The sequence below is a fragment of the Macaca nemestrina genome, chromosome X (assembly GCF_043159975.1).
Source record: "Macaca nemestrina isolate mMacNem1 chromosome X, mMacNem.hap1, whole genome shotgun sequence".
Classification (NCBI taxonomy): Eukaryota; Metazoa; Chordata; class Mammalia; order Primates; family Cercopithecidae; genus Macaca; species Macaca nemestrina.
Window position 1 is genome coordinate 36,818,463 of NC_092145.1, and position 19,448 is coordinate 36,837,910.

Here is a 19,448-nt window from a genome sequence, read left to right on the forward strand (position 1 = left end):
TCTTTAGTAAAAACACAAAAAATTGGCCAGGTGTGGTGGCGCACACCTGTAGTACCAGCTACTCAGGAGGTTGAGGTGGGAGGGTTGCTTGAACCCGGAAGGTGGGGGTTGCAGTGAGCCAAGATCATGCCACTGCACTTTAGCCTGGGCAACAGAGCAACACTGTCTCAAAAATAAATAAATAAATAAAATATAAAGCAGAAAACAAAAATCACTATAATCCCATCACTTAAAGATTACTAGGGTTAACAATCGTTAAGTAAATTTGGAGTATTCAGCCTTACTTACTTACCTTGGGCAAGTTACTTAAACTTTCTGAGTCTCAGTTTTGTTATTTACAAAATGAGAATAATCATAGTACCTACCTCACAGTATTATCTCAAGGATGAGAGAATTCATGTAAAGAGGTTTCATAGTCCCTGGAAAATAGTGAGTGATCAATAAATGTTGGTCATCACCATCATTATTATATTCTATGTGTACATATTCAAAACTACTCATATTGATGGCTGTATAATATTTTGTTTTGTGACTGTACCATTTCCCTAGGGTTAAACATTCATGTTGTTACAAAAATTTCACCATTACAAAACTACTGCAAGAAACATCCCTGTACATATATCTTCTTGTACACCTCTGACTGTTTCCTTAACATAAACTTCCTAGGATTGAGTTTACTGGATTAAAGTTTCCTAAAAATGAGCATTTTGGGCCCAGGTGTGGTGGCTCAGGCTTGTAATCCCAGCACTTTGGGAAGCCAAGGTGGGTGGATCACGAGGTCAGGAAATGGAGACCATCCTGGCCAACATAGTGAAACCCTGTCTCTACTAAAAATACAAAATTATCTAGGCTTGGTGGTGCGTGCCTGTAGTCCCAGCTAGTTGGGAGGCTGAGGCAGGAGAATCACTTGAACCCAAGAGGCGGAGGTTGCAGTGAGCCAAGATTGTGCCACTGCACTCCAGCCTGGTGACAGAGCAAGACTCCATCTCAAAAGAAAAAAAAAAAGAGCATTTTTAGGCCCTTGTTCCAGACTTTGAAATGGCTTTATGAAAAGGTTGTAGTCGGCCGCGTGAGGTGGCTCACACCTGTAATTCCAGCACTTTGGGAGGCCGAGGCAGGTGAATCACCTGAGGTCAGGAGTTCAAGACCAGTCTGGCCAACATGGTGAAATCCCATCTCTACTGAAAAAAAAAAATACAAAAATTAGCTGGGAATGGTGGCAGGCATCTGTAATCCCAGCTGCTCAGGAGGCTGAGCCAGGAGAATCATTTGAACCCAGGAGGCGGAGGTTGCAGTGGTCTAAGATTGCGCCACTGCACTCCAGCCTGGGCAACAGGCCAAGCCTCTGTCCAAAAAAAAAAAAAAAAAGAGAGATTGTAGTCATTTACATTTCTGCCAGCAGGGCACATATAAGTATCCACTTCTCCAGAGTTTTATCAACATTTTATCAACACTGAGTAATAACACTTTTTAAAACGTCTTTGACAATTTCATGGGGAATAATGGTGTCTTGTTTTCACTTGTATAACTTTGATTATAAGGGATAATAAACTCTTTTTTTTTTCCAGGCTAGAGTGCAGTGATGTGATCTCGGCTCACTGCAACCTCTGCCTCCCGGGTTCGAGAGATTCTCCCGCCTCAGCCTCCCGAGTAACTGGGATTACAGGCATGCACCACCACACCTGGCTAATTTTTGCATTTTTAGTAGAGACAGGGTTTCACCATGTTGGCCAGGCTGGTCTCCAACTCCTGGCCTCAGATGATTGGCTTGCCTCTGCCTCCCAAAGTGCTGGGGTGACAGGCATGAGCCACCGCGCCCAGTCATAAGGGACAATAAACATTTTAAGTTAACTCTCCTGTTAAGCTCATACAGTAATTCACAAGTTCCCACAGACAAAAATCCATAAGAAAGTCCTCAGGGATCCTGAAATGAAAACATACAGGGGATATTTCCATAAAAATAATTCACATTTGAGTAGTTGATATACATATTTTTAACCATTTTAACTGTAAGATATAATAATAGAAAACTGCATATCTTAATAGAGTATTATAAAGTAAATACACTTTTAGATATTTACTTCTAGGTCAAGAAATAGAACTTTGCTAGCTACCTTAGAAGCCTGGCCCATGTCCCATCCCAATCCTAAAATTAACCACTATGCTGACTTCTATGGAAATCTCTTCCTCTCTTCCTTGATTTCATTATAGTTTTATCACTCAGGTTGTAACCTTAAACGTAATAGTTTAGTTTTGCCTTTTAAAGATATTTTAAGTGTTTTTCACTTAGTTGCCAATATACTTGTAATAAAAATTACACCAGGCTATAATAGCAATCAACTTAAAGAAGTAAATGCTTAAAAATGCTCATTTTTGACAATAGTGCTTTACAGATACATGAAAACATCCACAATTTTTCCCATGGATGTGACTAAAGAAATTGCTTTGTCTCAAACTTAGCATGTCATTTTGATATGGTTATATGTTTTGGTTCCGTTTTGAAGTAATGCCTCCAACATCAGTATAATGTTAACACTTTCTATCAAAGTTAGATGTCAGTTACAAGTCATTATTCTGAAGTTCAACCTTGTTTTTCAACCTATTAGATTGGTCTGAGTTCTTAATTGCAAACTGCAAAATCCACTCTGACTAGTTTAAGCAGAAAGGAGATTTATTAAACAGTATTAGGCCACCCACAGGATCTTTGGGAGACCCATAAAGCGAGGCCCTGAAGAGGCCAGAAACAAGATGCAGCCATACTGTGGGTGCTTCGCTGGCAAAAACTCCACTGCCACTACCCTGAAGAAGACATCAGCTCTCCACGATCCTTGCTTTCCACATGAAATTTCCAAGCTTCTAGTATCTCTCTTCAAACAGCCCCCAGAAACCCCTGCCAGAGGGAATGCTGAACTGGACAGATTCCAGCTGTTTGATGTGGTCCCTCTGTTGCTTGTTGGTTTCTGCTGTCCAGAATGTTGATATGTCCTGTGTTGGATCCCGGACAACACAGAAAGGTTTTCCATCTCTTTTGGGTTTCTTTCCTACTCAACTCTTCAGTAGAACATAAACCTTTTAAGGGCAGAGGCCAGTTCCTCACTTTTAAGTAATCAAACATATTTATTAATAACCTATGATATTCATTAACAAATATTTATTGGAAGCCTACTCTAAATTTGGCATAGTGCTAGGTGCTGAAGATATCATTATGAATGAGAGACAAAGGTCTTCTCTCATGAGTTTATAGTCTAGTCAGTATAGAGTGACAACAAACACATAAAAAAACAATTATGATTTCAGGTGAGCAGAGGAGCAGGGCTACCTTAGATAGGGTGACCAGAAAAAGTCTCCATGAGGGGCTGACAGTGAAGGTGACACTTAAAGGAAAAGGATCCAGGCATTTAAAGCGTTAGAGGAAGAATAGTCCTGGAAGAAGGAATGCCATGTGAGAAGGAAACATACTCATTCACTGGGTCTCAGGCTAGAGCACAATAAGTGAGCAGGAGAGTAAAATGTTTTGGTTTTATTCCAAGCATATTAACAAGCAATTGGAGGTTGTGAGTAGCCGGAAGCGACATAGTCTGATGTACATTTTGAAGGATCACTCTTGGTGGTGAGTGGAGAACAGGCTATAGAGGAGACAAATTGAAACATTTAGGAGGCAAGTGGTCCAGATGAAACATGATGATGGTTTACACCAGGGTGGCTGAGAGAATGAGAGATCACATTTGGGATATGCTTCAAAGTTAGAGTCAAAAGAAATTCCTGATTGGTTGTAGGAGGTGATGGGGAGAGGAGAATCAAGGAAAACACAAAGATTTGGGGGCTTGAGCAACAGGGTGAATGATGTTGACAGTTACTGAGATGGAGAAGAGTGGGGTAAGGGGGGAAATCTAGTTCATATTTGTACATGTTGAGGTGCTGATGTCTATGGGCATGAACACGAGAAGAGATAGTGAAATATATGAGTCTTGGGCTTAGAGAAGAGGACCTGTCTTTGCTAAGCACTCTGAGGGGATGCATGAAATGTCTAAGACACAGCGTTGAAGAAAGGGTTAACACAGAAGCTCTAATTGATCAGTCCTTGCACGTCTCCAGGGGAGCCTAGAATTATGATTGCCCCTAGGTCTACCTCTGGGAATACAGCCCTCAGATGTTCTTTATGTTACCAATTGATGATGTCTTGATGTCATTTTATACATCCAGAGCAATGGGGTATGCTGTATCTACTTGTCAGGACTTCTCTGGATTGTTTTTGCAAGATTCATGATGTACCTGGTTTTGATGTTGGGATCCTGAGTGTCATTTCGCAAAAGTCCTCAGAGACTCTGAGACTTGGGTGGGCTTTCCTAGACAGAGACATTTCACAGGTGTCCCTGTAGTTTGCTGTTAATTTGTTAGGTATTCCTGTGCAGCCCTGGATAAGAAAGGACTTGAAAACCGGTGCCTACTCTATGCATATTTTTCCTGCAGCTTTTGTTCTGTATCCTTTGGTGTAATAAACCTTAGCTGTAAGTAAAACCTGCTATTGAGTCTTATGAGTCTTTCTAGTAAATCACCCAACTTGGGGTGATTGCGGGACCCCTCAAAACACAATTTGCCCTCCAAGAGCTTACAGTTTAGCTGCAGAGGAAAAAGAAACATACATGAAGCAACAGTGACCCAAGCAGGACAATATATTACTGTCAGCCCGAGGCCAGGCACTAAGTTTTTATTCATCTTTGTATCCTTAAAAGAGGGCTGGGTCTTAAAATTGGGTGGTCCTCAATAAAGGTCTGCTGAACTTAAATAGAAGAGGTGGAGTTTGCTGGATGGGTAGGACTTTGAATAAGCTAGGAGGAAAAGGAGGGCATGCCAATTGGAGAAAACTTGATATAGGCCCAAAAGCAAGAACAGGCAGGGTTTGTTTGTAGAAAGTTGTCCTTAGTCTCCCTGCCCCACAATGCCTGGCTCATTTGCCAAACAGTGGGCATTTCATAAAGTCTGCCACTTGTCTGGTATCCTTGTCCAAGTTTGCTACCACACCCTTTTCAGTCTTTCCCCTGCTTTTTCTGGGCAGTGCTAATGATGGGAGGTGATGGGATAGCATATTCCTTCTGCTCCCACCCCAGTCACTTGCAGGAGAGAACTGAGGCTGAGATGTCTAGTTCCAAATCTAACTGCATCATGGATGGTTAGCTTGGCTGCTCTCCCTGTGATTCAGTGATTAAAATTCCAGATGGGACTACAATAACTCTATTAATCTTGAATTCCATACATCGGTTTCAAAATAAAAACTCCTAGACCCTAGGCACCTCTATGCAATCTTTCCATATTCCCAGGGCAGCTTTAAAATGAAATAGATGAATAACTGCTTCACCAAAAGAGAGGTTCTGGTGAAAAGAGACATGGATACAGAGAAAAAGAGAAGATATTCTAGGAAATGAACCAAAACATTTCTGTCTGTATGAACAGGAAAGAAAATGGAAGATTTAATGCTTAGATCTCAGAGATTGACTAGTATAACCATTGTCCCCTTGCCCCTCCAGCAGATGAGGAAGAGATTTGTCCAAGATCACACAGCAATCCACAGCTGACTCAGGACCAGAATCTGATTAGAATCAGGACCAGGCTTCCTGATTCTAAGTCCAGTACTCTACCACATTTTAGAGCCCTATTTTGTAGTTCTATAGCCACAACAATCATCCTCAAAGAAGGGTGCACTAAATTTCCCAATTAGCAACTACCTCTCGGTGAAGCATGTTAAGGGCCAGGGCAGGGAAGGGTGGCAAAAGGCCAAGCCAAGACATCACAATTACAAGGGCTAAGTGAGACATGTTTCTGACTGCTTTATGGGCTCTGCAGTCTTGCTGCTTCTTTGCTTTGAGCCAAGTCAATCATACTCTCTGTCATGGAGTGGGATTGGGGGGAGGATCAGTGAGAGGAGTGAATAAAACACACCTTCCTGCTGGCAAAGATGTGTGGCCAAACTATGAATCTACAAGCAAAAGAAGGGAGGTAATTGTAGAAGCATATGACAGCACCAGAAAGCTCTGGCACAACCAGCATCACCTCCCGCCCAGCGCCTGCCAGTTCACAGCAGCTGGTCAGAAAGCTTATGGCCTTGCGAACAGGACAGACCACAAGAGTAGAATCTGTATACCAGCCTCTGTGCCCTGCCCAGGCTTGACTCAGAAGCAGTGACGAATGCACTGGGCTAGTTAGTTCATTGGTACACTGAACGTGAATCCAGGTGACAACAAGGCAATGACTTTCCTGAAGATTGAAGTCACTTCCTGTTTGGGACCTCCAGTCCTGAGATGCACTCCCCCACAGCTCAGGCTTCCATGAAGGATCAAAGGCAACTCCTGGGCCGATGAAAGAAACGTGAGGAAAAGCATAAGGGCGGTTGAGAGAGCCTTGAATGAAGGCTGAAATGTGACACTTTTTTTTTTTTTTTTTTTTTTTTTGAGACGGAGTCTCGCTCTGTCGCCCAGGCTGGAGTGCAGTGGCCGGATCTCAGCTCACTGCAAGCTCTGCCTCCCGGGTTCACGCCATTCTCCGGCCTCAGCCTCCCGAGTAGCTGGGACTACAGGCACCCGCCACCTCGCCCGGCTAGTTTTTTGTATTTCTTAATAGAGACGGGGTTTCACTGTGTTAGCCAGGATGGTTTCGATCTCCTGACCTCGTGATCCGCCCGTCTCGGCCTCCCAAAGTGCTGGGATTACAGGCTTGAGCCACCGCGCCCGGCCTTTTTTTTTTTTTTTGACTCAGAGTTTTGCTGTGTCACCCAGGCTGGAGTGCAGTGGTGCGATCTCGGCTCACTACAACCTCTCTGCCTCTCAGGGTCAAGCGATTCTCGTGCCTCAGCCTCCTGAGTAGCTGGGACTACAGGCGTGCACCACCACACCCAGGTAATTTTTTGTATTTTAGTAGAGACGGAGTTTCACCATGTTGCCCAGGCTGGTCTTGAACTCCTGAGTGCAGGCAATCCGCCCAATTTGGCCTCCCAAAGTGCTAGGATTACAGGCATGAGCCACTGCACCTGGCTAACACTTCTATATGAGTACCAAATCAGGGAATGAATGAATTCAGCATTTCAATCACATTCTTACCCAATGCCTGAATCACACTCACAAAACCAGGGCTTCAAATCCTTACTATAAAAAAGCATTATATTGTTGCTATAGGAAATACTCATAATTCTGGTTTCGGTGGGTTATGGCAGACTTAGAAACAATTGGATTTGTACAGATAAGGGAAACTTATCCCTTAAATGCCAAAAATTTTAAACAGTATTATCATGACTTGTGAAATATACATGTTTACATAACATGTTTGCCAGATTTCTCAGCCCACTCGAACCTTTTTCCAGCTTACTCAGGGTAATCACAATCACATCCTTCATTACGTTATGCTATTTTGTTTTCCGGTCTCCTCCCAGGATTTCAGGCCTTCAGCAAGCACTTCCTCCATCAGTTTGTCTGAGCTTCTTCCCTCCCTCTCCCACTGCAATATATCTGCCTGTTGCTTCTAATCTGTGCACCTAGGTAACCAGATTACAGGACTCTTTAGAGCTATGTTATAAACAAGGCACTAGAAAAGGTCTGGAGAATAACAGACCTGTAACGCTGTAAGGCTACCTCTGTGTGTTTGAGGGAGTTTGTGACTGTTTCTTCCATTCAGATTTGGAGCAGATTTTCAGAGAGCAGAGGGTGCCAGAGGCCTGACCTGGGGATAATGCTGTGCTATGGAATATAAACCTGGAATCAGGCCATGCCTCATGCTCCCCTGTCCTCTACTCAACTCCCTAGAGCTCAGAGGGCTTTGAATGACAGAAAATTGGGAAGAACAATTAGGAATAAATATGAAGCCACGCCAGATTCTTCTTTCAGAAAAAGAAATAAGTGCTGACAAAGCAGGGGTAACACTAGCCTGGGGAATTTGCTCTAACCTCCACAGAGGAGCATCTCTGCATTGCACCTAGGGGAACTATAAGCGTTGAGGAAATTGAAAATGTGATTTTGGTTGGGCGCGGTGGCTCACACTTGTACTCCCAGGGCTTTGGGAGGCCGAGGCTGGTGGATCACCTGAGGTCAGGAGTTAGAGACCAGCCTGGCCAACCTGACAAATCCCTGTCTCTACTAAAAATACAAAAATTAGCTAGACCTGGTGGCGGGCACCTGTAATCCCAGATACTCAGGAGGCTGAGCTCATGATTGTAGCAATACTTGAGATCTCTGTGGTCTTCCTTACAAACATTGGGGGGAAAACAACACATGTAATTTATAATGTCACAGCAATAACCATCGTGTGTTCCATATTTTTACTACTTAGAAACCACTTTCATAGTCACTAACTCATTTGGTAAGCTATAGAGAAGGCTATTCTCCCTCCCATCCTAAGCTGTCACTTGCTACTTTAGGAAGGAACACTTGAAACTTCTCTATTTCTATTGTCTATAACATTCTTGGCAGCTAAATACTTACTGCATCCCCATACTCTGTAGGCAAGGATTACCACAGGGTTCCGCTGGGAGGGCTGGGCCAGATGCCAAAAGCCCAGCCAGACACAGGATATCAAAGGAGGATCGTTTAGATGCTGGGGTCCCTGCCTTTTAGGGACACCTAACTACAGAGTTCTGCCTCTGCCAGATTATTCACCCCCATACAATGCACAGCAATCTCCCTCAGCCTGTCCCAGTGTCAGTTTTAGTCAAGGAGGTAATAATGCAGAATTCACAGGTCATCATTTCACCACTTTGGTCTGGACATCAAAGAACCAGCAGGATAATAATGATGGAAAAGTTATTTATCATCTCTGAATCTCGATTTGTCCATTCTTAAAATAGGAAGGGTAAAAGTCGCCCCTACTTAGTCTCCAGATATCTGAAGATGATAAATGAAGTACTACAGTAGAATAGTTTAATTTTTAAGGTGAATTTCTTTGAACTCCTTGGAAGGATCACATAAGTCTAAGGAATTCTAACTGGCTCAGAGTTATATATCTTGAGTCACTTAAAAGTTTTGCTAGAAATTGCACAAAATGACTGAAATTAAATACACAGAAAAGGGAATAAAACTTAGAATTTGATGTTGGGAAAGGAAAGAAAACTTAGCAAAGAAAGTGGCAACCAACAGCAGGGATCAAAAGAGGAAGAGGAAGACAGGAAAATGTGAAATTGAAGAATTAAAATTTTGTTACTGGGAAAGAAAGCAGAAATACAGGTATACCTTGAAGGTATTGTGGGTTGGGTTCCAGACCACTGTAATAAAGTGAATATCGTAATAGTGAGTCACACAATTTTTTTGGTTTCCTAGTACATATAAAAGTCATGTTTACACTATACTATAGTATAGTAATTGTGCAATAGCATTGTGCCTATAAAAACAATAAACATGCCTTAACTTAAGATACTTTATTGCTAAAAAATACTAATGGTCATTTGAGCCTTCAGCAAGTCATAATCTTTTTGCTGATGTTGATGGCCCCTGCCTGATCAGGGTGGTGGTTGCTGAAGGTTAGGGTGGCTGGGGCAATTTCTTAAAATAAGACAACAATGAGGTTTGCCACATCAATTGACTCTCCCTTTCCAAAAGATTTCTTTCTTTCATTTTTTTTTTTTTTTTTTTTTGAGATAGAGTTTCACAGGCTGGAGCACAGTGGCAGGATCTCAGCTCCCTGCAACTTCCACCTCCTCGGTTCACACAATTCTTATGCCTCAGCCTCCTGAATAGCTGGGATTACAGGCGCCCGCCACCACACCCGGCTGATTTTTGTATTTTAATAGAGATGGGGTTTCGCTGTGTTGCCCAGGCTGGTCTGGAACTCCTGAGCTCAGGCAATCTGCCCATCTCAACCTCCCAGAGTGCTAGGATTACAGGCATGAGCCACCACGACTGGCCCAAAAGATTATTTATTTTATTTTATTTTATTTTATTTTATTTTATTTTATTTTATTTTTTTAGACAGAATCTCACTCTGTCACTAGGCTAGGGTGCAATGGTGCAATCTTGGCTCACTGCAGCCTCCATCTCCCGGGTTCAATTGATTCTCCTGCCTCAGCTGGGACTAGAGGCATGCGCCACCATGCCCAGTTAATCTTTTTGTATTTTTAACAGAGACAGGGTTTCACCATGTTAGCCAGGATGGTCTCGATCTCTTGACCTCGTGATCTGCCCACCTCGGCTTCCCAAAGTGTTGGGATTACAGGCGTGAGCCACCGCACCCAGCCCAAAAGATTTCTTTATAGCATGCAATGCTATTTGATAGCATTTTACTCACAGTGAAACTTCTTTCAAAATTGGAGTCAGTCCTCTCAAACCCTGCCACTGCTTTATCAACTAAGTTTATGTCATTTCAACAGTGTTCACAGCAACTGTTGTTGTCATTTCAACAGTGTTCACAGCATCTTCACCAGGAGTAAATTCCATCTCAAAAATCCACTTTCTTTGCTCATCCATAAGAAGCAATACCTCATCTGTTCAAGTTTTATTATAAGATTGCAGCAATTCAATCATATCTTCAGGCTTCACTTCTAATTCTAGTTCTCTTGCTATTTCCACCACATCTACAGTGACTTCCTCCACTGAAGTCTTGAACCCCTCAAAGTCATCCATGAAGGTTGGAATCAACTTTGTATTAGTCCATTCTTGCATTGCTATAAAGAAATGCCTGAGACTGGGTAATTTATAAAGAAAAGAGGTTTATTTGGCTCACAGTACTGCAGGCTGTGTAGGAAGCATGGCAGCATCAGCCTCTGGGGAGGCCTCAGGAAGCTTCCAATCATGGCAGAAGGCGAAGGAAGAGCAAGTAATTTCAGATGGCCAGAGTAGGAGAAAGAGAGCAGGGAAGAAGTGATACACACTTTTAAACAACCAGATCTCACGAGAATGTGATGACAGCAACTAAGGGGGATGGTGTTAAGCCATGAGAAACCACCCCCGTTATCCAACCACCTTCTTCCAGGCCCCAGCTCCAACACTGGGGATTACAATTTGACATGAGATTTGGGTGGGGACACAGATCTGAACCATATCAAACTTATTCCCAATTCCTGTTAATGTGGGGTTTTTTTTTGTTTGTTTTTTGCTTTGTCTTTTGTTTTGTTTTGTTTTTTTGAGATGGAGTCTCACTCCGTCGTCCAGGCTGGAGTGCAGTGGCACAATCCCAGCTCACTGCAACTTCCACCTTCTGGGTTCAAGAGATTCTCCTGCCTCAGTCTTCCAAGTAACTGGGATTACAAGCGCCCACCACCCGGTTAATTTTTTATATTTTTAATAGAGACAGGATTTCAGCATGTTGGCCAGGCTGGTCTTGAACTCCTGACCTCAAGTGACTCACCCGCCTTGGCCTCCCAAAGTGCTGGGATTACAGGCCATGTTGGTATTTTGACCTCCTCCTGTTTATCACGAGTGTTCTTAATGGCATTTAGAACGGTGAATCCTTTCCATAAGGTTTTCAATTTCCTTTGCCCAGATCTGTCAAAGGAATAGCTCTATGGTAGCCTTACAAAATGTATTTTTTAAAAAAATAGGACTTGAAAGTCTAAATTACTCCTTAATTCATCTGCTACAGAATGGATGCTGTGTTAGCAGACATGAAAACAACGTTAATTTCCTTGTACATAGCCATCAGAGCTCTTGGGTGACTAAGTGCATTGTTAATGAGCAGTAATATTTTGAAAGGAATCTTTTTTTCTGAGCAGTAGGTCTCTACAGTGGGCTTAACATATTCAGAAAACCATGCTGTAAACAGATGTGCTGTCATCCAGGCTTTGTTGTTCCATTTATAGAACACAAGCAGAATTTGGCATAATTCTTAAGGACCCTAGAATTTTCAGAATGATAAATGAATATTGGCTTCAATTTAAAGTCACCAGCTGCATTAGCTCCTAAAGAAGAGACAGCCTGTCCTTTGAAGCTTTGAAGCCAGGCACTGACTTCTCCTCTCCAACTATTAAAATCCTAGATGCTGGCTGGGCACGGTGGCTCACGCCTGTAATCCCGGCACTTTGGGAGGCTGAGGCAGGCAGATCACTTGAGGTCAGGAGTTCAAGACCAGCCTGGCCAACATGGTAAAACCCCATCTCTGCTAAAAAATACAAAACATAGCTGGGCGTGGTGGTGGGCACCTGTAATCCCAGCTACTCGGGGAGAATTGCTTGAACCCAGGAGGCAGAGGTTGCAGTGAGCTGAGATCGCCCCACTGTACTCCAGCCTAGGCGACAGAACGAGACTCTGTCTCAAAAAAAAAACACCTAGATGTCATCTTCTTCTAATATAAGGCTGTTTTGTCTACATGGAAAATCTGTTGTTTAGTGCAGCTGTTCTTATCAATTATCTTAGTTAATCTTCTGGATAACTTGCTGCAGCTTCTCCATCAGCACTTGCAGATCTTTGCACTTTTGTATTATGGAGACAGCTTCTTTCCTTAAACCTCATGAACCAACCTCTGCTAGCTTCACAATTTTCTTCTGCAGTTTCCTCATCTCTCTCAGCCTTTATAGAATTGAAGAAAGTTAGGGCCTAGTTCTGGATTAGGCAGGCTTTGGTTTAAGGGAATATCGTGACTTAAGAAAACATTTGATCTTCTATCCAGACCACTAAAACTTTCTCCATATCGGCAATAAGGCTGTTTGCTTTCTTATTATTCACATGCTCATTGGAATAGCACTTTAATTTCTTCAACAACTTTTCCTTTGCATTCACAACTTGGCTAACTGGCACAAGAGGCCTCGCTGGGCTTTTGACGTGCCTTCCTCACCTAGCTTAGTCATTTCTAGCTTTTGATTTAAGGTGAAAGATATGTGTCTCTCCTTTCACTTAAACACTTAGAAATCATTGTAGGGCTATTACTTGGCTTAATATCAATATTGTTATATTTCAGGGAATAGGGAGGCCCAAGGAGAGGGAGAGAGTTTGGAGAAGGGCCAGTCAGTGGAACAGTCTGAACACATAAAACATTTATCAATTAAGTTCACTGTCTTATCTGGGCACAGTTTGTGGCACACCAAAACAAGTATAATGGTAACATCAAAGATCACTGATCACAGCTCCACATAACAGATATAATCATAATGAAAAAGTTTGAAACATTGAGAGAATTACCAAAATGTGAGACAGAGACAAAGTTAGCACATGCTGTTGAGAAAATGATGCCAACAGACTTGCTCAATACAGAGTTGCCACAAACCTTCCATTTGTGAAAAACACAGTATCTGCAAAGTACAATAAAGCCAGGCACAATAAAACAAGGCATGCCTGTATAAACAGCAACTGTCAAGTGATGTTTTCCAACTAGAATTAAAAGATTACATAAGGAATTTTTCAAAGGAATTCAATCTGGAAGAACCGAGCAACAATTAAGAATGCATTATAAAGGATATGATACTTACATATGTGAAATAAATTTAAATGGCCAATTCCAACCAGAGTGAATGCTGCAGCTGGGTGTTAAAAATCTTTTAACCATACTGAGTTTGGCAGTGATTCTGTACAAGGATATGATTTACATTCAAGGACTGACTATTTGGGTATCGCATCCAGTCTCAAGATATCAAGACCCACATGGAATACAGCAATGAAGCCAAAGGAAGGAAAGGGAGAACTAATCATCATGGCCCTATTTCAGATGCAGCCCTCCTTTACCCATCTTACATTTCTGCCCCTTTCATGCTTCTAAGCCAAGCCAGACAGTTATGCACAGAGTGGATAACTTACCTATGTCTGGCTTAACAGCCTACCCTTCAGAAAGGTACACATGTTGGAGGTAAGGAAGCTGAGCTGCAATTCTGGCAGATTTGCACTACTTGGGTTGATCTACACTGACTCCAGCCACTCCTTTTCTAAGGAAGACACTAAAGGCAGTAAGATGATAGTATTTCTTTAGTTTGCTCACCCCTGAGATTCAAAGGAAAAAGAATGACAGCAGGAAATTGTTACAATAGCTGGGCATCCAAAGTCACCAAATACCATAGGATTGTGTGTGAATGTGTGTGTGCATGTACATACACACACACTAGTATACACTAGTAGTATGGTTCAGTTAAACACGATGAGTCAGGTCAGGAGCAGCCAACCACTTTTTATCTCCCAGGTTCCTTCTGGAAATTTGGTCTTTACTTCTAGTGAGAAATCTGGAAAAGGATCCACTGGTTATCCTCTTCTTGGGAGAAAGACCACATTAACTTTCCTTCTCTCAGGACACTGGGGAATTCTGTTCACTTAGCCTTGTTAGAGGGTTAATCATTAATTAATTTATGGTGACACAACCATGAGACATTAGGGTCCTTACATAATTAGGCACAACCTGCCTCAGCCTTATAAGGTCAACCTCATAAAGAAGAAATATCTCACTTTCTATTCAAGCACTCCTGTTTGATCTGGGGGCACTTCTTATGTTCTTATGAGTGTGACACTTGGGACAGAAGTAGAAGGGACAATGTGTGTTTTACGGTGAGTAATGAGAGAGGGAAAGGAAAAGGACTGTAACTGACAAACAAGTGAGTACTGCCTGTGCTGCCTCCTTGCCTTAGGTAAAACAAGCACTGTCTGTTAGACTGAAGAGGTGGTCTAATATTCACAATCCAGTCTCTTACTGAATTCGAAACATTAGCAGCAGCTATACATTCCTGGTGAGTGGGGTGGGAAGTTAGTGGTCAGTTGGTACTGAGGGGGTATAGCAGAGACTGTTAATAGACATGAAATCTACTAGGTATGCCTCTACATATCCCAGTCTTCCTTGTGGTTAAATTGGGGCTAGGTGATTAGTTCCTGCCAATGAAATGTATGCAGAAGTTCTGTGTTACCTCTGGGATGAGGCGATTAAGGCACATGGGCTTCCAGTTCTCTTTTTCTTTGCTACGGTGTCCTTGGAAGTCATCTGTTCCAGACGGCATAGCTACAAGATAGAAGAAGGCCAACCAGTCTATATCAAACATTATGTGAGCAACAAATAAACCTCTGTTATTTTCTGTATCGGTCTTGCCTATCCTGACTAATACAGGCACCAAAGCAGTGTTCATTTAGGATGCCAAAGACTTTAGTGCAAGAAATTAAGCTACTCACACCCACAATGTATAGTTCCTTTTAGAGACACAAACTCTACCAGGATGATCAGATTTCATGTTTCCCAAGACTCTCTTCAACAAAACGTTGTCTTTGAAGGAGAATGGTTTGCCATGAATTAGTAACTTCAAGTGTAGAGGCCATCTCTCCTAAGGACACACATCTTCCAAATATCAAAAAGCATCCAAAACTTATTGAATAGCTCATGAAATCTCTTCCTAGGTACCTATCATCTCCTTCGGCCACTTCCCATTTTACTGACGGCACTGGACACAAATGCTAGCTTATAGCCTTTATACACAGAACTCCCTCATATATTAGGTTCCCATTAAAAAAACAAACAAAAAAGGAGACACAACTAAGTTTCTGCTTATCAAAGACATCTGATAGTGGCAAGCACCTGTAGTCCCAGCTACCTGGGAGGCTGAAGCAGGAGGATTGCTTGAGCCCAGAAATTCAAGTCCAGCTTCCGTGACATGGCAAGATTCCATCTCAAAAAAAAAAAAAAGTCTCAATTTCTTGTAGGCCCTGGCTCAGTGTATTTTTAAAGTTTAGAATAGGAGGGAGAGGAACCTCCTTCATTCACTGTCTCTAAAATGTCTAATATTTGCCTCTCTCTATGTCTCGGTGAGCCAGCAGGTCCAGTATAAGATAGGAAGCACAACACTTCATTTATTTTTTTATTTTTATTTGTTGAGACAGAGTCTCACTCTGTCACCCAGGCTGGAGTACAGTGGCACGATCTCCATTCACTGTAATCTCCATCCCCTGGGCTCAAGAGATTTTCCTGCCTTAGCTTCCCCAGTAGCTGGGATTACAGGTGCGCACCACCATGCCTGGCTAATTTTTTTTTTGTATTTTTGGTAGAGACAGGGTTTCGCCATGTTGTCCAGGCTGGACTCGAACTCCTGACCTCAAATGATCCACCTGCCTCAGCCTCCCAAAGCTCTGGGATTACAGGTGTGAGCCACTGTACCTGGCCAGGAAGCACAACACTTAAAACCTTGAAAACGAAAGGGCTGGGACCACTTCCACTTGGCACTCTTCACCAATGAGGGAAGACTTCTTTTAAATGTTTTTCACTACAACCAGTTGAAGGCTCTACCTTTCAGAGCATCTACTTACTGAGCTGACAGCGACCCCATATACAACTGCTTATTGGAAAAGACCAAACTATGTCTTTAAAAATGTTTCTTTAAAAAGCAGGTCACATCACCAATGAAAATTTGTAAACTTACATACACAGAGAAATATTTTTCTTGGGTTACTGACTTGATAGAAATTTTGATATATTCTCCCCCTAAAGGAACCAGTGAAAAGGCCTGTCTGCTGATAAGGGGCTATCCAAAAGCCATGGCTTGGGTCCTGTGTACAAGCTTGCCTCTTGCTCCGCAGCTGGAATCTAGTTCTGTTGGGAGAAGACAGTCAGAGAAGTCCTTACATCTCTGACCCCGAAAACCTCTTCTGAGCATTGCCCAACACTCCTGTTATACAACATGCAAAACAAATAATCAACCTTAAAAGTCAGGCAGCCAAAGCTCTACTCGAATAATAAGCCCTTTTACAAACCGCTTGTCATCTGCCAAAATCAGCTCCAAAGGAACACCAGGAACTCAAAATTCTATTGTTCTCATTAACTACTTGGGGGAACTAGACAAGCTTCGATGGCTTTATTGGTTTTCTGAGAGACAAAAGACATTAAGATTTTTATCTATCTGCACCCTGTCTTTGATCTCAATAATTTAATTGTAGCTCCAGTCCCACCATCTCTGAGAGGCCTCTATTAAAAGGGCGAGCTAGAAAGGGGACCCCGGCCTTTGCTTAGAACATATGCTATTTTCTCTACTTCTTTCCTGCCTGATTGTTAGGGTGGGAAAAGAATCTAAATGCCAACTTTTCCTGAAAATTTATTGAGAGGGAGGGAGAGGGCAAGACAGAAGCATCTGAAATTTAGTCTTCTGCCTGTGAGGGCTCTCTGGCTGAAGTTCAAAAGGAAAGAGGAGCTTTGTCCAAGGAAAACTATTCAAAACTATGTTTGGTGCACTTGGGAAAGGCTGGTGGTGCATTGTTGGCCCAGAACAGGTTCTCTGGGATTCAAAATGCAGGGTGAGACTTTTTTTTTTTTTTTTTTTTTTTAAGATGGAGTCTTGCTTTGTCGCCCAGGCTGGAGTGCAGTGGCGTGATCTCGGCTCACTGCAACCTCCGCCTCCCATGTTCAAGCACTTCTCTACTTCAGCCTCCCGAGTAGCTGGGATTACAAGTGCCCACCACCACGCCTGGCTAATTTTTTTTTGTATTTTTAGTAGAGATGGGGTTTCACCATCTTGGCCAGGCTGGTCTTGAACTCCTGACCTTGTGATTCACCCACCTCGGCCTCCCAAAGTACTGGGAATACAGGCGTGAGCCTCCGCTCCAGGCCAGGGTGAGGCTTTCTTTTTTAGGCATCAGACAAGATTTATTCACATGATAATTCCATATTTTCTGAGAAGGATTAAAAGTTTTCTTAGGTCCCCTAACTAGAAGGCAATATCAATACTGGTCTTGGTTATATGCATTTATCATAATATTCATTTAAAGAGCAGATTGGGGGTCCCTGAAACAATTAGCCCTGTTTCTGTTTCCATGCAAACAGGACAGACAGAAGTCATTCAAAAATTCTTTTTCAAACCAGATATGAACACAGAACTCTCAAGTCTGGATGCAATGTTGAATCCAGTAATCATGCTCCTACAACCAGCCAGATCTCTCAGAAGGCAAGGTGAGAACGAGGAGCCGCACGGCAGTACAGTCACCGTGTTTCCAAGTGAGGACAGGGGATCATCACTGTCTGGAGGGTTGTTAAGTGGTCCTATTAAGAACATCTTCCAGGTAAATGCTTTCAGTGAAACAAAAACAAACAAACAAAAAAGAAAATCTGATGGGAGAAATCTGTTATAAAACTCATCTCTGATGAACCATAAAAGAGATTTCAATGTGTACTTGACATTAATATCCCAGGCCTGCCAACTCACAGATACGAAGCTCAGGATTTCCCTCCTCTATAAAGTCTTACTACCCTGCCTTTTCCTGTTCCTGTTCCTGTTCCCGCCTGTTAAATTGATCCCTTCTTCTGCTAGGCTGCATACATACTGATTTGATCGCATTTCTTTCCTTCACTAGCTTATAGGATTTCTGAGAGCAGGGACCAAGCCTTTTTCATCTCTGCATCCCCGTTGTTAGCACAATGACTGGAACATTGTAGGTGTTCATTAAGTTGTTTAATTGCTGATAAGATGAATAATACTGATAGTTAACTTTTGAGTGTTCAGAAACTCTATGTTTAATATCCTGTATTTCTCCTCATTTTCCAGGTGAGAGAGCTGAGGCACTGAGATGTTAAATATCATGCCTAACCTCATCCAGCCAATAACTGGCAAAGCAACAATACAAACTAGGTGATCAGGCTCCAGAACCTCCATTCTTAACTACTACACAGAGTGGCACACAGGAATGAATGAGTGATCTCATAAAAGGGCTATATACCTATGAAACTATTAAATAAGAACTGAAATTGGTTTCATTTAGAAACCTGGTTTATTCACACAAAAATTGATTAAGTAGATATCCAGTACTCTCTGCCAAGCCCAGTGCTAAGCATTAGTGGTACAAAGAGAAAAAATATGGTCCTATTCCTCAATAAGAAGAGAAACAAACAATGAACGGTCACTAAGCACTCACTGTTAAGTAAGTGCTTAATAGTAAGCTGGGCACTGTTCTAAGTACTTCACATTGTTAGTCTCGTTAATCTTTACAAAATCCCTATTATGAGACCCCAGTCATATTGTTATTATTAAACTGAGATGAGACAGATAAGAAACTGAGACTCAAGAAGGTTAAGCAAGTTGCAAGAGCCACCATTTGAATATAAGCAGCCTAGCTCCAGAACCCATGCTCTCATCATTATACTCTACTGCCTCATCAGTTTATAACCACACAACCATAACACAATGTGGTATGTGCTAAGAGAAAGCAAGAGAAAAAAATACTATAGATGCAGAGAGGAAATGATGACTTTTGCCAGAGGGAGCTCAAAGAAGGCTCTGTAGAGCAGGTAACATATGATCTGGGCCTTGAAGTATGAGAATAGGAAAGAAATTCAGGCCAGGCACAGTGGCTCATGCCTGTAATCCCAGCACTTTGGGAGGCTGAGGCAGGCAGGTCACTTGAGGTCAGGAGTTCGAGACCAGCCTGGCCAACATGGTGAAATCCCGTCTCTACTAAAAATACAAAATTTAGCCAGGCGTGGTAGCAGGTGCCTGTAGTCCCAGCTACTCGGGAAGCTGAGGCAGGAGAACTGCTTGAACACAGGAGGGGGAGGTTGCAGCGAGCCAAGATCACACCACTGCATTCCAGCCTGGGTGACAG

At 42.4% G+C, this 19,448-nt stretch overlaps 1 long non-coding RNA gene across 6 annotated transcripts in view; it reads right to left on the minus strand.

Moving 5' to 3' along the window:
- Positions 1 to 19,448, minus strand: part of LOC105468382 (uncharacterized) — a 117,011-nt gene that overhangs the window by 86,969 nt on the left and 10,594 nt on the right. For 5 of the 6 annotated variants that reach the window (XR_011618331.1, XR_011618333.1, XR_011618334.1 and 2 more), the window contains exon 6: positions 14,786 to 14,877. This is a non-coding gene — a long non-coding RNA (uncharacterized lncRNA). Of the gene's footprint in view, positions 1 to 365; positions 420 to 14,785; positions 14,878 to 19,448 lie in introns of all 6 variants that reach the window. The other variant, XR_011618332.1, reaches the window with a different exon arrangement.